The sequence below is a fragment of the Neomonachus schauinslandi genome, chromosome 3, assembly GCF_002201575.2.
Source record: "Neomonachus schauinslandi chromosome 3, ASM220157v2, whole genome shotgun sequence".
NCBI classification, from domain to species: domain Eukaryota; kingdom Metazoa; phylum Chordata; class Mammalia; order Carnivora; family Phocidae; genus Neomonachus; species Neomonachus schauinslandi.
This window is the reverse complement of record NC_058405.1, coordinates 43,074,219-43,088,451: the sequence shown is the minus strand read 5'-3', so window position 1 is coordinate 43,088,451 and position 14,233 is coordinate 43,074,219. Positions and strand designations below refer to the sequence as shown.

At 36.5% G+C, this 14,233-nt stretch overlaps 1 pseudogene; it reads right to left on the bottom strand.

The window, feature by feature from the left end:
• Window positions 1–11,952: 11,952 nt before the first annotated feature.
• Window positions 11,953–12,797, bottom strand: LOC110587649 (annotated as a pseudogene).
• Window positions 12,798–14,233: the final 1,436 nt, after the last annotated feature.

Sequence of the window (14,233 nt, the reverse complement as noted above, 5' to 3'; positions counted from 1 at the left end):
TTAATGATATTCTTCCAATCCATGAGGATGGAATATCTTTCCATTTGTTTCATTTTCAATTTCTTTTTTTTTTTTTTAAAGATTTTATTTATTTATTTGACAGAGAGAGAGACAGCGAGAGAAGGAACACAAGCAGGGGGAGAGGGAGAGGGAGAAGCAGACTCCACGCCGAGCAGGGAGCCTGACATGGGACTCAATCCCAGGACCCTGAGATCATGACCTGAGCTGAAGGCAGACATTTAACCGACTGAGCCACCCAGGTGCTCCTATTCCTAGATACTCTTTTTGGTGCAATTGTAAATGGTATGGTATTTCTAATTTCTCTTTCTGCAACTCAATTTCTGAGTATCCATTTTGTATCCTGCCACTTTACTGAATTTGTTTATTACTTCTAATAGTTTTTTGGTGGAATCTTTAGGAGTTTATATATGCTATCGTGTTGTCTGGAAACAGTGACAGTTTGACTTCTTTCCCAGTATGGATGCCTCATTTCTTCTCTGATTGCTGTGGCTAGGACTTCCAGTACTATGTTGAATAAAAGTGGTGAGAGTGGACATCCTTGTTCTGTTCCTGACCTCAGAAGGAAAGCTCTGTTTTTCACCACTGAGTATGATGTTAGTAGTGGGTTTTTCATATATGGCCTTTGTTTTGTTGAGGTATGTTCCCTCTAACACCATTTTGTTGAGAGTTTTTACCATGAATGGATGTTGAATCTTCTCAAGTACTTTTGTGAATCTATTGAGATAATATTATTTTTATCCTTTGTTTTGTTGATGTGGTATATGACCTTGATTGAATGCCAGTATTGAACCATCCTTGCCTCCCAGGAATAAATCCAACCTGAATGTGGTGAATGATCTTTTTAATGTATTGTTGTATGTGGTTTGCTAATATTTTATGGAGGATTTTTGTATCTATGTTCATCAGGGATATTGGCCTTTAGTTTGTGTGTGTAAGGGGTGTTCTTTGTCTGGTTTTGGTATCAGGATAATGCTTGTTGTAGATGTATTTAGAAGCTTTCCTTTCTCCTAGTTTTTGGAATAGTTTGAGGAGATTAGGTATTAACTGTTCTTTAAATATGGTAGAATTGACCTCTGAATCTACTTGGTCCTTTATCTGGACTTTGGTAGGTTTTTTGTTGTTGTTGTTGTTTGTTAAATTCAATTTCATTACTTGTAATTGATCTATTCAGATTTTCTATTTCTTCCTGATTCAGTTTTGGAAGATTGTATATTTCTAGGAATTTATCCATTTCTTCTGGGTTGTACAATTTGTTGGCATATAATTTTTCATAGTATTCTTTTACAATCCTTTGTATTTATGAGGTTTCAGTTGTTACTTCTCCTTATTTCTGGCTCTATTTGGGTCCTTTCTCTTTATTTCTTGATGAGTCTGGCTAAGAGTTTGTCAATTTTTGTTTATCTTCTCAAAGAACCAGCTCTTGGTTTCATTGATTTTTGGTGGTGGTGGTGGTGGTGGTTTTTAGTTTCTGTCATTTATTTCTGCTCTGATCTTTATTTCCTTTCTTCTACTCACCTTGGGCTTTGTTCTTTTGCTAGTTCCTTCAGGTATAAGGTTAGATTGTTTATTTGATTTGTTTGATTTGTTTCTTGAAGTAGGACTGTATTGTTATATATTTCCCTCTTAGAACTGAGTTCACTATAGTCCTACTGAATTGAAAGCAGTTGTAAGATAGGACTGTAGTGAACTCAGTTCTAAGAGGGAAATATATAACAATACAGTCCTACCTCAAGAAACAAACAAATCACAAAGATTTTGGATCATTGTGTTTTTGTTTTCATTTGTCTCCATGTATTTTTTAATTTCTTCTTTGATTGCCTTATTAACCCATTTGTTGTTTATTGTGTTTAGTGTTCATGTGTTTGTTTTTTCCAGTTTTCTTGTGACTTAGTTCCAGTTTCATACCACTGTATTTGGAAAAGATGCAGGGTCTGATTTCAGTCTTCTTAGATTATTAAAGCTTGTTTTATGGCCTAATATGTGCTGTATTCTGGGGAATGGTCCATGTGCACTTGAAAAGAATGTGTATTCTATTTTTGGGGGATGGAATGTTCTGTATATATCTATTATGTCCATCTGGTCCAATGTGTCAAAGACCTTTTTACCCTATTTTATGTCTGGATGATGTATCAATTGATATAAGTGCAGTGTTAAAAATCCCCTACTATTACTGCATTAACATCAATTTCTCTATTTATGACTATTAATATTTGCTTTATGTATTTAGGTGCTCCATTGTTAGATAATTACAATATTGTTAAATCTCTTGTTGGATGGATGCCTTTATCATTATATAATGCTTTTCCTTTTTTTTTTTTTTAAAGATTTATTTATTTATTTATTTGACAGAGAAACACAGTGAGAGGGAACACAAGCAGGGGGAGTGGGAGAGGGTGAAGCAGGCTTCCCACAGAGCAGGGAGCCCGATGAGGGGCTCAATCCCAGGACCCTGGGATAATGACCTGAGCCAAAGGTAGACACTTAACGACTGAGCCACCCAGGCACCCCAAAATGCTTTTCTATATCTCTTGGTACAGTCTTTGCTTTGAAGTCTATTTTGTCTTAATTAAGTATAGCTACCCCAGCTTTTTACCCCCCCTTTTTTTGTTTCTTTTTGCATGGTGAGTGTTTTTCCATTCCTTCACTTCCGTTTTATGTGTCTTTAGATCTGAGGTTAGTTTCTTGTAGGCAGCATATAGCCAGGTCTTTTTTTATACATTTCATCATCCTGTGTCTTTTGATTGGAGCTAGTTTACATTTAGCCCGTTTACATTCAAAGTAATTATTGATAGGTAAGTACTTATGGTCACTTCTAAAATTTGTTTTCTGGTTGTTGTAGTTTTGTTCCTTTTTCTCTTGCTCTCTTTATTTATGATCAATGAATATCTATAGTGTTTGGCTTTCTTTTTATTGTTTATCTGTCATAGGTTTTGTTTTTGGTTACATGAAGTTCATATATAACATCCTAAGTAAATAACAGTCCATATTAATTGGATGACCATTTAAGTTAAAATATTCTTAAAAAAAAAATCTTTTTCCTCTTCTCTTTTTTACTGCATTTTCTACATTTTATGTATTTGTTGTCATACTTTACATCTTTTTATTCATAATTTTCTTATGTCTAATTATGATCATTTCTCTTCCACTTAAAGAAGTCCCTTTAACATTTCTTTTAAGGCTAGTTTAGTGGTGATAAACTCCTCTATGTTCTGTTTGGGAAACTCTTTAGGTCTGATTCAAATCTGAGTGAAAACCTTGAAGGTAGAGTTTTCTTGGTTTACGTCTTTTCCTTTTAGTACGTGGAATATATCATGCCACTTCCAGCCTGCAGAGTTTCTGAATTCTGAAAAATTAGCTGAGAACCTTATAGGTTTTCCCTTGTATGTAACTTTTTGTTTCTCTTGCTGCCTTAATATCCTCTCTTTATCTTTAACTTTTGACATTTAATTATTATGTGTTATGATGTGGACCTCCTTGGTTTCAACTTCTTTGGAACTCTCTGTGCTTCTTGGACTTGGATGTCTATTTCCCTCACCAGGTTAAGGAAGTTTTCATTTATTCTTAAAGTAAATTTTCTACACCTTTTTCTCTCTTCTTCTGGGGCCCCTGTAATGTGAAAGTTTCTTTGCTTGTTATTGTCCAAGTGATATCTTTATCTACTTTTTAAAAAATTCTTTTTTGTTGTTCAGCTTGTGTGTTTTCCATAACCCTGTCTTCCAGATCTGTAATACAGTCTTCTTTACCTCTAATCTCCTGTTGATTCTCTCTAGTGTGATTTTATTTCAATTATTATATTCTCAATTCTGATTGATCTATTTTTTAATAAATAAAAATAAATTAATATTTTTAAATATTAAAATATTTTTAAATAAATAATTAAAAAAAAATAAAAACATGCACAAAACCATGGTTTGTTTTTTGTGCCCCAGTGCCACAGGGCAGCTGGTGTCGGCTTGTGGACACTAGGCTCACTGAGGTCCCAAGTTTACTGTAAGCCTATAAGCCAGACCCTGCTCAGTCTGTGCTTTTAAGGTAGAGGAGGAAAGAGTTTTCCCATAGCTCCTGGGCACTTTTAAGCCCTGGCTTCTTCTTTTGTGCCCCAGTGTGACTAGGGCTTGTGTACCTTCAGCTCACTTAAATTGCAAGTCCACCGAGATGACTGGACTTGCCCATTAGGGTGTCCAGATCCTGCTCTGGTGTTCTCCATTCCCTCTGACCTGGAGAGCTTTCCTGCAGCTCCTCAGCCACTTGGCAGAGTCCTAGTGCTGTCTGTTTTATATGCTAGTTGCTCTTTTAAACTATGGCTTTTTTTCTGTGCCCAAGGACAGAGGGATCTTTCCTGATCTCTCAGTACTATCCCTCCTCACTGTCTTTCATAATAACTGGGGTTGGGGTTCCCTTTGTTACCATTTCTCTGTGTCTTGCTGTTCTTTTGTCATTCTTTGTTTGTTCAGTAGCTGTTCAGTCATCCCTCCATTCTTCTTCAGGAGGAATTGTTCTATTAATAGGTATAATTTGGTGTGCTCTGTGGAGGAGGTAAGTTCATAGTCTTCCTGTCTTGACATCTTGAACTGGAACTCCTTGTCTTTTGATTGGAGCACTTAGTCCATTTTCATTTAAAATAATTGTTGACAGGTATGTTCTTATTTCCACTTAGTTACTTGTGTTCTGGTTCTTTCTGTAGTACTTATTCGTTTCATCTCTTGGTCTCTTTCCTTGTGGTTTGATGGCTTTCCATAATGTTCTGAATCCCTTTCTCTTTATTTTTTGTGCATCTGTTATAGATTTTTTATTTATGGTTACGGTCAGGTTCATATATAACATCTTACATGTAGAGCAGTCTATATTAGGTCAATGGTTGCTTAAGTATGAACACCTTCTAAAGCACTAAATTTTAATCCCTCCTTTATATTTTATGTATGTCATATTTTATACCCTTTTGTTTTCTGTATCCCTTAATTGATTTATGTAGATATATTTAATTTTAGTACTTTTGTATTTTAACCCTCATAGTGGTTTTATAAGTGATTAAACTACTACTTTTATTATATGTTTGCATTTACCTGTGAAATTTTTTCCACTCATAATTTTTTTACCTCTAGATATGGCCTTTTCTTTCTACTTGAAGAATTCCTTCAGGGGCACCTGGGTGGCTCAGTCAGTTAAGCATCCAACTCTTGATTTCAGCTCAGGTCATGATCTCAGGGTCATGAGATCAAGCACCACATCAGGCTCCACGCTCAGTGGGGAGTCACTTGAGATTCTCTCCCTCTCCTTAAATAAATCTCACCCCCCCCCCCCCCCCAAGTAAATCTTTTTTTAAAAATAAAATAATTTCTTCAGTGTTTCGTGTGAGGCTGGTTTAGTGGTGATGAACTCCTTTCACTTTGGTTTGGGAAACTCTCTTCTGTTCTCAATGATAACCTTGCCAGGTAGAGTGTTCTTGGTTATAGGTTTTTGTTTGTTTGTTTCTTTTTAGCATTTTAAATATATCATGCCACACCACTCCCATCTAGCCTGCAAAATTTCTGTTGAAAAATCAGCTGATAGCTTTATGGGGTTTCCCTTGTTATGTAACTGTTCTCTCTTCTCCTACTGCTTTTAAAATTCCCTCTTTATCACTCCTTTCTGCCATTTTAAAGATTGTCTTGGTGTGGACCTCTTTTAGTTAATCTTGTTAAGAGCCTGTGCATTCTGGATCTGAATGTCTGTTTCCTTCCCCAGACTAGGGAAATTTTCAGATATTATTTCTTCAAATAAGTTTTCTGTCACCTTCTCTCTTTCTTCCCTTTCTGGGATCCCTATAATGTGAATGTTATTACACTTGATAATGTTGTCAAGTTTCTTTAACTTATTCTCATTTTTTATTCTTTTTTCTTTTTGCTGTTCAGCTTGGTTGCTTTCCATTCACCTGAATCCTCTAATCTGCTGTGGATTCCCTCTGTGTATTTTTTATTTGTTATTGAGTTCTTCATCTCTGACTGGTTCCCTTTATATTTTCTACCTCTTTGTTGAAGGTCTCCCTGAGAACCTCCACTCTTTTCTCAAGTTCAGTGAGTATCTATATGATCATTACTTTGAATTATTTTTCAGGTATATTGCTTATCTCCATTTCATTTGCTCTTTTGGTGTTATTTTGTCCTGTTCTTTCATTTGGGATATATTTGTTCATTTTGTCTACCTCTCTGTGTTTGTTTCTAGTATTAGGAAGGTCATCTATGTCTCGTGGTCTTGAAAGTAGTAGCCTTGTGTAGAAGAAGTTGAGGAGATTGACTGACTGATTTGTAGAGAGAGAGCACAGGAACAAGGGTGGGGAGGGTCAGACACCCTGCTGAGCAGGGAGCCTGACTTGGGGCTTGATTCCAGGATCCTGAGATCATGACCTGAGCCAAAGGCAGATGTTTAACCAACTGAGCCACCCAGGTGCCCAGAGGAGCTCTTAAGCTACATGTTTAGGGGAGCACTTGTCCCTACCTTGGTATGATCATGAATTGGTATGCTACAACATAATTCTTTGACAGCCTAGTTATTTTGGTAGGTGGTAGCACTCAGCCTTCCTTTAGCATGATGGAGGGCCTGAAATATACTTCTGGACAGCTATAAGATACAGTAAGCCAGTGGAAGATTCACCACATCAGCAATCATTACTGGGGAAGTATCAGCCCCTCCATGATGTGTTTGAAGACCTAGGATTCAAGTTTTGCAGTTGACTAGGATCAATTGTCTAAGTATTGGCCGACAACTTGTTTCAGTGGAATATTAGAGGAGGCCAATCTGTGAGAGGATAGACTTCAGGGGATCAGCTAATTCTAGAGGAAACAGTTAAACTGTAAATGTAATTTAAAACGTTACTTTAGGGCGCCTGGGTGGCTCAGTTGGTTAAGCGACTGCCTTCGGCTCAGGTCATGATCCTGGAGTCCCGGGATCGAGTCCCGCATCGGGCTCCCTGCTCGGCAGGGAGTCTGCTTCTCCCTCTGACCCTCCTCCCTCTCATGCTCTCTGTCTCTCATTCTCTCTGTCTCAAATAAATAAATAAAATCTTAAAAAAAAAAAAATAAATAAAACGTTACTTTAAAAACCTTTAACTGGGGGTGCCTTGGTGGCTCAGTTGCTAAATGTTTGCCTGCAGCTCAGGCCATGATCCCGGGTTTCTGGTATCGAGCCCCACATCGGGCTCCCTGCTTCTTCCTCTCCCACTCCCCCTGCTTGCATTCCCTCTCTCGCTGTGTTTCTCTCTGTCAAATAAATAAATAAAATCTTAAAAAAAACATTTAACTGATCTTAAATATACATCCTAATCACAAATCCTGGTAAGAATTAAAGTCTTTGTTTTAGAGTTGCTCGAAATTTTATACTCCAACAAAGTTTTTTAAATGTATTGAAAAAAATGCATAAAAGTTGTATTTATGGCTCCTATAAAAACTGGCAGTTTGTATAAGGATGCTTGTATAAAGGAGAAATGAAATAACTCCTATATTATACTGGCAAAGCTTAAAAGAGAAAATGACATTTTCTGATATAACATTTAATTTAAAATTAAAGCCTTTTTACTTTAGAAACAAATAGATTTTGAATTTTATTATTTTATATCACTATTAATGATCGATATTATAATCATCCACAATTACTAAACTTTGATTTTGAAAATGTTGTTAAAACAATTGCTATGCTGTAATTTAAATAGTTCTTAATAATGTTTGTCATTCTTAATTCTAATCTCCAATTACACCTTGAACTTTTAACAAAAAAATATATAAAACCTATTTTTACATATACATTTCAAGCAGCACTATATTTCAGTGACATTCCCTGAAGGAACATAATTTTTAGTACCTTAGCATAAATCAAACCTGCCATAGAAGCAGCACTGGTCATTACCTCAGATATTTAATAACTCCAGGAAGAAAGAAAAGATGTGACTAAAATGTTTAGTTCAAAGGGGAATGGCCATTTTTACAAATACATACTTTCTGGTTGAAATAGAGTATCTTACTGTAGCATCTTATTAACTCTTAATGTCCTTAATGAAATGCTAGACGTAATTAGGAATTGGAGAGAGTTAATATTTGTGGGAATGAAAACATTTATCTCTATAGAAAATATCCAAACAAGTCCTAAAGCAGCAGTTTCTTTGTTTAGCAACCCTCAGTCCAAGTGAGCAGAGATCTCACAGGCTAGACTCCTGTCACCCCAGGACGAGTGAGCCAGGACCTCAAGCCATTAGGCTCAGTGCCCACTGTCATGAAAGGACTGTAGCCACGAATCCACCAGGCTCCCCTCTGCAGCTATGGAAGAAGAAATCGATCCTATTTCTTTCAAAAGTTGTGCCCTCCATTTACTCTTGCAAGTTCTGCTCTAGAGTCCTCTCATTTCTCATTTTAGCTTAATAACCATACTTTTTGAAAGCTGTGTAGAAGTTCATTCTCCATTTCCTCTGCTGCCAGGATGCAGACTTTTTTTTTTAAAGATTTTATTTATTTATTTGAGACAGAGAGAATGAGAGAGAGAGAGAGCACATGAGAGGGGGGGAGGGTCAGAGGCAGAAGCAGGCTCCCCCCCCAAGCAGGGAGCCCGATGCAGGACTCAATCCAGGGACTCCAGGATCATGACCTGAGCCGAAGGCAGTCGCTTAACCAACTGAGCCACCCAGGCGCCCAGGATGCAGACTTCTTTAAGCAGCTCAAGTGTACCATGCTTCCTCACATCACAGGATTTTCGTCCTAATTCTTCCCTCTGTGATGCTTCCCATTGCACATTTCCCACTGACACTTCACCTAGTTAAATGCCATTTGTTCTTTAGATATCAACTCAAGCATCACTTCCTCAGAAGCTTTTTAAAAGTTTTGTAATACATCCTCATCTATTTTTGCTTTTTCTCACTGTTGTTCTCAGTGTGCAATCACCATTTCATTAGTGTGGTATTTTGATCACTCACTGTCTTTTCTAAGAGCAGCAAGCTCCATCGGAACAAAAGGTTGTTTGTGTTTCTCCATATCTGGAATCTCTGATGTTAAACATAAATGGCACATAGTAGGCACTCAAATATTACTGAAGAGTTTCATGTCCGATTCAGTGAGTCAGAAATGATTAATTTGGGTCATTTATGCAGAACTGGCATTCTTCCAGGGATATATCAACAAAATATGAAGATTGCACACTAAGAAGTTTTAAAGCAGTCCTGAAAATGCAAGAGATATTATTAATGTCAAACCAAACATCTTCACTGCACTTTTGGGAATGATAAAACACACCAAAAGAGAAAAACCTCTTAAAATTTCAGTGGAATAGCATGTATTTTTAATGCATAGGTTTTGTTCATCCTTGAAAGTAGAAATACACTATGTATTAGATTTCTGGAAACTTAATTTGCACACTACTATAATATGCAGGATTTTATGTAAAGTAACCTGGAAGAGGTAATGGAATATAAATCCTAAATAGTATACTATGAGTCACTGAAATTACATATAACTTCAATGAAAAGAGTCTTTTTATAAAATCTATGGCAGTGTCATAATTGATACTGAAATTTTTATATTTTCCTAATATTGCACAGAAATCTGTAATCTGAAACATTCTAAAAATGCTCAGAGTTGTAGTCCTGCATGCAGAGTTTTACATAAAAAGCATGTTTTACAATGAATATATTTTTGTTCTGAAAAAGACCTGATCTCCAAATTTAAAGGGAAAACTTTAGTCACTATTGTTTACTCTACATTAAGTGGTAAAAAAAAAATGTGTGTATATATACACATATATAAATATATATGTATAAAACTAAATGGTACATTTTTCTGTGCCTCTGTATTTTAAAAAATAGTGATATCTCCAAAAGATAGTTTTAGATTCCCAAAAGCCTTGAGACTGGACACTGGATCCATAAATACAACATACTCAGTGCTTTGATGACCAGTGCTTAACAGACTCTGAAATGTCACTGAATTAATAGGTTTTGTATTTCCATTCTGTATTTGAGCAATTTCTCCCAACTTCATTTGCCATCCTGCTTCCTTTTGTTGATAATCATGATATCTTTCAGTTAAACATACCGTCTTCGGGGACTAATCAAAACCCTGATGGAGTCAGGGTGCCAGAGACTGATAATGGTGTGATGCTTCGTTCTCATTGCTAACCCTGCAGAAATAGACTATAGAAGAGGCAAATGAGAGTGATGGTACTGAACCTTAAATGAGCTATATCAAGTGATTGTTTTCCAACAGACTCTTCAGAGCACATCTTGTTATAATATTCCTGATGAGATATTCCAGCTTATTAGACAGCCAACTGTTGTAGCGGTAATGTGGCCTCATTTAACAATATTAAACCCAAATGGCTATCAATGTTCAGAGCTCCTCTTTGTCACAGTAATAACCTTTATTTCACATTTTAATATTTTCTCAATGGCAATGGCCTAAAGAATTAATTTGGAGTTTCTCTGATAACATACAAAGTTGAATATCTTACTTGTTCCCACTGAGATATAGAGAAGAAGTATGGTATTGTTAGAATAGAGAATGAGTCAAATCTCACATTTGATTCAAAGCTGAAGTATTCACTATCAAATAATTTATTTCTAATTGTGGAATATTGTAAATAGATCCCCCATTCTGACCTTAATTATGAATTAAAATACATCATTTTTTTAGAAATATAAAAAAATTTTATTTCAACTAGAACTACTTAACAAATACTTGGAGTTGGGGCGCCTGGGTGGCTCAGATGGTTAAGCGTCTGCCTTCGGCTCAGGTCATGATCCCAGCGTCCTGGGATCGAGTCCCACATCGATCCTGCTCCTTGGGAAGCCTGCTTCTCCCTCTGCCTCTCTGTCTCTCATGAATAAATAAATAAAATCTTCAAAAAAAAAAAAAACACAAATACTTGGAGCACATTGAGTTATAATATAAAATAGGTAATTAAAAAATAAAACAAAAAATAAATATAAAAATGTAGTAATCAAGTGTCCAAATATACAGCAATCTTTTTTTTTGTGAAGGAAAAACCATAAATTCTAAATATATCTGTATTAAATACATAATTCAAGAAACATTTTTTTTTTTAAAGCATAGCTTCTTTGTGCATGATGAGAAGTGCAATGTCAAATTATTGCCACCGGTATTAGATCGTTAAATATTCATTAACCAAAAATATTACTGTTTGGCATTATTTGATAAATGTATGGAAACATAATTCTAATTTCTCCTCACTGATGACATAGCAATAGTCACAAAATGTTGAAGCATATTCTACCCTAAAGCTGACGCTGATGAGGTACAGCAAACAAGCACATAATCCAGGAACATTCATGCTGAGCTACAATATGCATTTCCTCTTGGAATAGGTTTTGTCTCTGTTACAACACAACAGATTGCCTATATGACATGATAATGATGGTTAAATGCCAGGGCCTCCCGTTCTGGACAATATTTGTATGTTTTCACATGTAAGCCTCACTTAATTTTCTTAAGGAAATTATTAAGATCCACATTACAGTTTTCCTCAGTTAACAAAAGCAGATTGCTTGATTCTAACCTCCACCAATTGATTTCAAGAGGTTTGCCCTATTATAATATGCAGCCAAAATAACTGTGACAGTAACTCTTATTTCCCTCTAATCCCTATATGCACACTTATCTCAAATAAGTGTGTTTTATTAATTGGTAATTTATGAATTTGCTTTAAGTCACAAAGATGTTGACATCTGGACAGTATATTGGCCTATTCAACTGAGTCCAGCAGAGAGCCCATTCCTTAGCAGCTTTTTTTTTTTCTTTCAGATAAAAAAAACAGAGCCCAAGTAGGCCCATGGTGTGTATGTAAAAGTAGGTGTATGAAGAAGTAATATGTTTATTTTTATAATTTAGTAAACAAAGATTATTGGCATTGAAATATTTCCACAGGTAGTACAATCTCACAGCATTCATTTTTTTATTTTTATTCTTTGACTTTACTGTTTACTTCACTGAAACCTGGAAGCCGGGGAACGGTATGTGAGTGTCTGGTATAAGACACCGAGGAGTGCATGTTGACAGCAGGACCACAGAGAGCCAGGGTGCTGAGGGCCAGCAGGCCTGTCATCACAGCTCTGGACACCAGTGCTGTTCTGCTGCCCAGGGAACAGATGTGGATGAAGGTCTCCATGACAAAAGCCGTGTAGATGCTAAGGAACATCAGGAGTACTGCTGGCTGAAAACTGTGGCCTAGGTCATAACATGTTATCATCCAGACCTGGGCAGATGCAACGATGTAATGGACCAGACTGATGTTGGAATCGTTGCTCATCTGGATATATGTCAGTCAAACTCAAAGCCCGGGGCTCCAACACAGAGGGGATTTCAGCGGGACACAATGAGCTCAGGGGTGGTCCAGCTCAGGGCAACAACCATGATCTTGTGCTACCCAATGCCTGCATTCCAGGACATGACAAGGTTTAGGTCTATCAGGTCTGTCACATCCACTCTGGCTTCATGAACTCCCCAATGAAGTCAGAGATGCCACCTTCCCGGGTGGGAAAAAAAGTGTCCAGGAACAGCATCTTGCACGGTTGCACGAAGATGCCGGTGATTCCAGAAAGTGTTGTACTCAGACGGGCTGCTGCACTTGTAGGTGATGAAGTAGGGCAAGAAGGCCAGGGTGAAGCCGTTCCCAATGTGGAACAGGGTCCTGGCACCAGGCGCCCCCACCCCGCCCCCGGCCCACTGGAGGGCTGGTCTCCGGCTTGGTTGGCCTGGTGCCCGAGCCTGGGCCAAGAGCCCACCTGTCTCCCCTGTGAGCCACATGGCTTTCCTCACAGGAGCCCTTTAATGTATACTGTTCCAGAAGGCATTCTTATTCCTACTTACATGAGAACCCAGACACTTTCTAGGAATATTTAATCAAATCATTGCTAATTTTGGAAAAAATCTGTTATGATCACAAGTTGCTTTAAGATAAGTTAAACAATAACCATGTATACAAAAGCAAACATGGACAAATTTAACAAAACATTTTAAAGTTATATAGCATTTTAATTCGAAATAAGTTACGAAATAGTACAATAATTTTTAAATCTAATTTGGAATCAAAACACTAATCATTAAAATTTGTAGAATCCCTGATCTACCTCAGTATACTAAATCACAGGTGCAGTCCAGGAATTACCTTTTTTTTTTTTTTTAAAGATTTTATTTGAGAGTATGAGAGGAAGAGAGACAGAGGGAGAGGGAGAAGCAGACTCCCTGCCAAGCAGGGAGCCCAGTGAGGGGTTTGATCCCAGGAACCCGGGATCATGAGCTGAAGGCAGATGCTTAACTGTCTGAGCCACCCAGTCACCCCCAGGAATTACATTTTTTTAAAACTGCTCTGATTATTCTGATATAGCTGGTCCCCTTGATTAGCATTTAGAAAACCACTGAAGTTTCAATTTCTAAGTTTATATGTAGGAAAATAATTTTATATTATGTATAAAGTGTCCAATATTTTTCACTATATTAAAATTTGTTTTTAAAATTATACAAAATTTGTCTGGATTTTAACATGGATTATATAGAATCCCTTTAATCTGTTCTTTTTTTTTTTTCCAGTTATCTAACAATTTTAAAAAAATTTTTTTTTAAATTTAATTTCAGGTTAGTTAACATATAGTATATTATTAGTTTCAGTGGTAAAATTTAGTGATTCATCAGTTGCATATAACACCCAGTGTTCATTACATCAAGTTGCCCTCCTTAATGCCCATCACCCAATTATTCCTTCCCCCCCCACCTCTCCTCTAGCAACCCATCTGTTATCTTTTATTGAATTTGTCCCCTCTATTGCAATATCTATTGCAGTCTTCCTAAGTAAATCTTGAAAAGTAAAATCCGTGAATTAAATTGTTTGAAAAAAATCTAATGCTATAATTACAAGTTTCTGGAAAGATGAAGAAGCAAATAAATTTGTGTGAAAGATATATTTAACTTAGATTTTTCATCTGTGTTTGTTAGATACTAAAATAATTTTTTAAATGAAAAACGCTGATATATTCATGCATCTAAAAGTTTATAGTGCATATGAGTTTCATTAACCCATGAGCAAACAATGAGTGGGTAAAGTATAAAAAATCATGGATTACCGGTCATCAAGGAAAATGATAGAGGTGATGTATGGTTTGTTTTTTAAAAGCATTCTAGAAATGGCAATTAGAAGATTTAGTAATGAGTTTTTTTGCCAAATGCACATATTTTGTGTTACTCTT